The 7,147-nt window shown below is 36.6% G+C and overlaps 1 pseudogene; it reads left to right on the forward strand.

The window, feature by feature from the left end:
- The first annotated feature begins 194 nt into the window (after nt 1-194).
- Nucleotides 195-6,215, forward strand: LOC106348617 (annotated as a pseudogene).
- Nucleotides 6,216-7,147: the final 932 nt, after the last annotated feature.

A 7,147-nucleotide genomic window follows, 5' to 3' on the forward strand; every position in this document is an offset into this window, starting at 1 on the left:
ACAACCATAACCTAGTTCACTAAATAAAAACATTAACTATCTAACTCAACCGTAAAGCTTGCAATCAATTCATTAGAAGTAGACATTTACTTGTATTGCGAAGACCAAATGTACTCCTATGCTTTGAGCTTCCTTCGTCTTCTACCCTCGACCAAATTTACTCCGCAACACACATAAAGTAATCAAAAATAAAATTAGGGAAACTCTTAAAAATAAACTTTGCTTCATATCTGAAACAGACATAATCAAAAAGGATTTTGATCCACCCATCTTAATTGAAACAAACTTGCAACCAAAACATATCTAAACAGACAGAGTCAAAACATATCTAAACGACTTTATCGAAGAGAGGACATCAAATTTGATCCTACCATCTTAATTGAAACTAATCCAAGTTGAAACAAACTTACAAACAAATCTATTTTAATCCATCCATATTGTTTGAAACAAACTTGCAACCCAATCATGTTCGATGAAACCATCACCCGTTTCAGGACAAACCGCATCAAACAAATAAACGAGAAAGAAGGAAGCTTTACCTTCGCCGAACGCCACCTACGTCGCCGTCGAGGAGAGCTCTGTCGCCGTCGAGGTGAGCTCCGTCGCCACCGATACACCAAATCGACGAGACAGAACAAAGGCTTCGTCTCCACCGAGAGAGGGCTCCATCACCAGCAATACACTTAACCAACATATAACAAACACAAAATAGCCTATCAGAACAATAAGATTCAAAATCTAAACACATGCAAAATCGAAAAACACAAGAGACGCTTACCTTTCGATTTGAGGAGAGCCAGCGTCGCGAGAGTTCCGTCCCCGTCGAGGAGAACCACCATCGAGATCGTCGACGCCGAGCCACCGAGGGAGACGACGATAGCAGAGCCACCGAGACGATTACGATTCGCCTTTCGGGAGAGAGGATTCGAGAGAGAGAGAGAACCAAGTTTGATTTGTTTCACGCGTAACCGAGGCTCCCCCCTCCCCTGTCTTGACACGTGCACACTAAGCGGCGTTGTTTCACGGGCTTAATTAAGCGCCGTGTTTTTTTTTTTTTTTTTTAAAAATTAAAATTAACCCTAAGCAATGGCCTACGTACCTGCGATAATGGTGGTCTGATTTGTATTGCAGACATGGCTTTTGTACATGAGACATACAAAATCTTCTTTTAAAACGTATTATCCTTTTTCTTACTTTGTCATAAATCCAAATCATGTTAAAACTCCTGTAACGATAAAGATAAGAGAATATTTTACGAGTCAAGTAAAATAAAATATTTATTAATGCGTAATGTTATTTATATATAAATACACCTCCACACAGACAGACATAATCTTAAAGTTACCAAAAGTGAATACACATGAGAACACTCCAATAGTCTCTTCTTCTTCCTCTTGCCTCCATCTGACAGAGTCTCTCTCTATATTTGCTTAATCTTTCTTCCCCTATCAAAAATGAAAATGCTGGGTTTGGTTTTATGTATTCTCACAATTCTTGCGGATTTAATAACAATTACTGAAGCAAAAATCCCAGGAGTTTACAATGGAGGTGGTTGGGAAACTGCTCATGCTACTTTCTATGGTGGCTCCGATGCTTCTGGCACCATGGGTATGTGTGTCTCTCTTCTCTTTTTATTTTTCACATTTTCTCATCATTGTAAACCTAAAGTTCCAATCTTTTGTTGCATCCAATCTTTTTTTTTGTACCACATTGTTGAAATCTTTGAGGATGTTAACTTTTACACCAAATAATGGTTTCACACTTTCAACTTCAATACAAAACCCAACTTAAAGTTCCCATCTTTTTTGTTCATTTATGCTAACAAAACCTATCACATTGTCTAATTATAACCTTACCATATATGTTAGAATCTGGGATATTGTAGATTCTTGATTTTTATCCTCAAAGCTTTCAACTTCAATATATGAACCAGGAGGTGCGTGTGGGTACGGTAACTTGTACAGCCAAGGCTAGGGTGAACACAGCGGCTTTAAGCACGGCTCTGTTCAACAACGGTTACAGTTGCGGCGCTTGTTTCGAGCTCAAATGCGCGAGTGATCCTAAGTGGTGTCACTCAGGTAGCCCTTCCATCTTCGTCACTGCAACCAACTTTTGCCCGCCGAACTTTGCTCAGCCCAGTGACAATGGCGGATGGTGCAACCCTCCTAGGCCTCAGTTCGACCTTGCTATGCCTATGTTCCTCAAGATTGCCGAGTATCGCGCCGGAATTGTCCCCGTCTCTTTCCGCCGGTAAGAAAAATCAATTTAAAGTGTTTATTTGAGTTGAACTCATCAGTTTAAGCTCAACAGGGTAGCTGAGAGTCTCTGAATGGCTTGAATTAAGACAAAATTATATTCACTTTTGGTAACTTTAAGATTATGTCTGTGTGTGTGGGTGTGAAACGTAATATTGTTTAAGTTTAGGGGTGCGGTTGAGAAGTTTTATGTCTTGATTCTGACCGATTGTGATTAGTATCGGCTGAATTAATAGTTTGGGGGCATTAAACAACATCTAGTAAATATATGGGTCCAGTTAAGAAGTCTGCGTCTAAAATTTCTGAGCGACTAGGTTTAATGGAGAACAATTAAAATTTGGGGGGGTATGAAACATAACAATTAATAAGTATGGGAACTCAATAAGGACGTTGAGAATTTGAAAAAGTAGGCTTATTTAGTTATTTTGGCTCATCCTTCTGAACGACCAGAGGAATTCAATAATTAGTTAAGTACTTTGAGAATTTGGAAAGTAAGGTTATTTTGGCTGATCCTAAACTTAAATTTTCTAGAAGTATGAGTTTTAGGGAGTTTTATAAATCTTACTTTCTATATTAGGTTAATCTTTTAGTAATTAAAATTCGGGGTATGAAACGTAATATTATAGAAATACTATGGTTTGATTGAAAAGTCTTGTTCTTTGATTCTTGGCGCGAGTGGGTGTAGTAGCATTTATGTCGGGTTTCGTACGCGCCAATTTTACCAAATCTTACAAAGATCTTATTTTGTACAAAAGGACGACATTGTCCCTCCAACAGCTATCCTAGAGTATTACACAGCTATCTTATAATGAATGTGCATCTCTATAGTCAACACGCGTTTTGTAACTTAATTTTATAGAAAACCCTGAATGACGTAAATACCCTTTTCTTTTAATTACTACAGAGTGCCATGTCAGAAGATAGGAGGAATGAGGTTCACAATCAACGGTTTCCGTTACTTCAACTTGGTTCTGGTCACAAACGTTGCCGGCGCCGGAAACATAGTGCGGCTAAGCGTGAAAGGAACAAGAACTTCGTGGATGACCATGAGCCGAAACTGGGGGCAAAACTGGCAATCAAACTCTGTTTTAGTTGGTCAAGCACTTTCTTTTAGAGTCACAGGCAGCGACCGTCGAAGTTCCACGTCATGGAACATCACTCCCGCTCATTGGCAGTTTGGACAGACATTCATGGGAAAGAACTTCAGAGTCTAGAGGCGAATCATATACCAATATCCCCATTTATTAGTATTTTCTATGTATCTTACAATACTAAAAGGAAAATAAGCTCAACACCTAAGGTGTCCACATCAGATTAAATAATCCACCAATCAAAATGCACTTATCTGCCATGTCATCAAAAATATAACCATGCGAAATAATATGGACTGTTATTTGATGTGGCCCAAGTTTCACGATCTCTCTGACTTATTCACTTGTCTTCATCGTCTCAAAGCCTAGAAACCCTATCGTCTATGTGTTTCACCGTTACTTTATAGTTAAGTCCAACCAGTTTCTTCTATCGATTTTCTCTTACACTCCTTTAATTTTAATACATATGATCGTTATGACTGCCCATGTCTCTCCTCCTATATAAAGACCTTTTCCGACCTCCAAGCTCATTCAACAACATCCATAAAACGTCCTCCTGCAAGGCAAACTCAATCGGAAAAATTTCTAGCCAAGTCTCCGGCGGCTCTATTTTTCAACGCCATCACACCAGGCCTCTCTGACTCAGAGTTACTCTTCAGTTTATTCCACTTATGGGAGTCAAGAAACAGGGAGCTCCGTATTGGCTTTGAACTGCAGCTCTTCAACAAGTAGGTATGATCTTTTACTGATTAACATAACCCTATACTATTTTTACAAGTCGCGGAAAAAATGTGTATCGGTGTTATCTGTTCATCTCCGTGTTTGATTTATAATGCATATAGCTTGCATTTCATTTAAATAAACAATAAACATCAAATATTAATTCTCAAATCGTTGTGTCTAACAGACTCTTCGATATCCCTGACGTGGTCGACGAGGATTTTCTTATTTTACTATGTTAAAGAACTTCTAGATTTTAGAATACTTGAGGGACTAACTGTGAACTATCTTCGAGGGTCAAAGGTATGTATGGTGGCTTTCAGTTTTTGTTTCCCTTTCGTGTGACAAAAAGGATTCTATATAGCTGATGTGTATGTCACCATGGTAGATGACAGAGGCAAGGGCTAGAGGGCTTAAAGGAGTCATACGATCTTGCGTTATGTGCTTTTGTAGTGTCTGCAAAGGAATTCAGGCTTGTGATTGGACCTACAAAATGCCTAACAAGTAAATGTAATATTTAAATTTTCATTTCTGCAGGTAGTAAGCCCTGCCTTCTACGAGCAGGCATGCTTCTAGCACAAACAAGCGCCCACCAGAGTATATATCTTATTGGAGTCAGGATGCACACTTCGTGATATCATTAATTCTGTAAGAATTTCTTTTATTTAGGATAATGTATTTAGATTCAAACTGTGTTAACTGTAAATGGAAACAATTTTTTTTGCATTTACCCTACAACTCTCACCTAACCTTTTCAAGTAGGCAACACAACTTTTATCTCAAGTAACGTGAAGATGATTTGCCAACATGAAGACTGCAGACGACAAGGTTTCCAAGGATTTATGGGTCTTTAGCATCTTACAATGACCACAAACTAATTTTCACACTTGCACATATACAGGAAAAGCCAAGAAAGTAGTGCAGTGTGAGAAATCAAGAAACATTGATCTACAAGGATTTCAATAATTTTGGTTGGTGACTCAATATCTTACCTTCTCTCATTGATATTATCATGGTTGCTTTCTTCGGCTGGACTAAAATCGTTCAACATCAATGTTTTCTTTTCCTCCAGTTGAATACTGTAAGTACTATGGATGCTACAGTTAAATTGAACTGCGTAAGCAAGGGTTTCAGCTCTCAAGACACTCAATTGTAAAGGACTTAGCTGGCAGCATCTTTGAATGATCTTTACACGGCTGGCACCGAAAAGCTTTCTCTGTCACTGAAACACGTTGTACAAGTAAGGAAACAAATACAATCTTTTCTTGGTTTTAATCTTTTTGGTTGCTGTTAATTGTAACCTTAGTTCTTTATCTTAGTTACAAGATGGATGCTCCACTGAATGAGAGGGATGGAAGACTTTTAATGATGGTTCTACTTTGCTGAAATAGGAATGAGCTTCCAATGAATAAAGGTTATAAACCATAAGCGAAATTCCATTCAAAACCCATTGTGTCAACAGAGAATAGAAGTTATAATTTTTCTAAGTCAGTTTTTCATTTATCATGCAAGTCTGGTTATGTGTTTGTCACAGGCTGTTCTCAACTCTAATTCTGCTGTGTACAATAGATGTGCTTATCTGAATCTTTCTAATTATTTTCTAGCGATCTATAACTCTTTGGATGAAGATGAGACACTAAGAGAGCTGATTTAGTGGGTATGCTTTCACGCGGAGGAAGTTTGGAAGTTATCAAGGCAACTATCTTATCATATACAATCATCTGCCAAACATGGCCTAAACATATTTTCTTCACTCATTTCATATATCTTTTCATTTATTGATAGATAGATAGCTAAGTAATCAGTAGGGCCATATTTCAATCTAAATGTGATGTTCTGTGTCAGATGTCTAAATTGCAATGTTTATTTTCTGGGCAGGTCTGACAATCAAACCGGACTGAATGGGAAGACTTTAGCCGACGAAGAAACAAAGAATTACCAAAGATAATTTTACAATTGTAAAAGCTCTCACATGCATCACATATCACATGGTCTGTAAAAAATAATATTCTTGGCTTAGGACATAATAGGATTTTATCCCATGAAGAAATACAGGTAATTCTATTTTCAAAAGGTTTATTACTTCCTTCATTATTCACTTCAAAATTGTAATTTTATTTTATAAAATCAAGAATATGTTCATTAGGCCTTTTATATTTTTTACTGGTCATGCTTCACTTCATATTTGTTTTTGGCCATGCTCTGCGTTTTTCAACATGTCGGGGACAAAGTGCACAAGTGTTTCCTTGAAAGATCACTAAAACTAAAGAACAGGAAAATATGACCTCAAAGGATCATGGCAACGTAAAGTCGAATTGAAAGCTCAAAAAGGTAATGTTTGAGAGCGTGCATGTTCGAGGGACATCATAAGGATAGAGCCACGAAGGATCCCAAATGGTCCAAGACTCACGAAAGGATATTATTCCCCCAGAGAGTTGGGTTACGGAAATGAAGAAATTGACTTAGGCTTTGGTTTGAAGAACTTAATCGATAGCCATTGAGATTAATAATATATTTTATAATAAACTAAATATGTAAAAAAAAAATTGAGAATAACTTAGGTTTAACAAATTCTTTATTCATTTCACATTGTTCACTATTCCATACATATTTTAGATAGTAGAAGACAACAAATTGTGAGTTTTACTCATTTTAATTCAATTTATTATTTATATTCTATAACATAGATGTATATATTGTAATATACATATAAAATATATGTTATTTGTATAGTCTTGGGCGTAGCCCGGGCAAAATCTCTAGTTATTATAACTATCAAAATTTCCAAAGCCGAAGGCAACTAGTAATCGAGAAATTATTATATACAGTGAAACCTCGGTAAATTAATAAAGTTGGGACTACACCAAAACTATAATTTTTTTATTAATTTATAGAGATATTAATTTATCGATATACTAATTGAACCAAAAAATCAATTTGAAATTATAAAATTATATTATTTTATAGAGATTTTTAGTGTATATTGATTTATACAGTATTAATTTAAAGACGTTACAATGTATATAATACCATTTTCATGTTTCCAGACCACTAAAAACTCCTAATTTCTATCTCCGATGG

This window comes from Brassica napus, chromosome C4 (genome assembly GCF_020379485.1).
Source record: "Brassica napus cultivar Da-Ae chromosome C4, Da-Ae, whole genome shotgun sequence".
NCBI lineage: Eukaryota > Viridiplantae > Streptophyta > Magnoliopsida > Brassicales > Brassicaceae > Brassica > Brassica napus.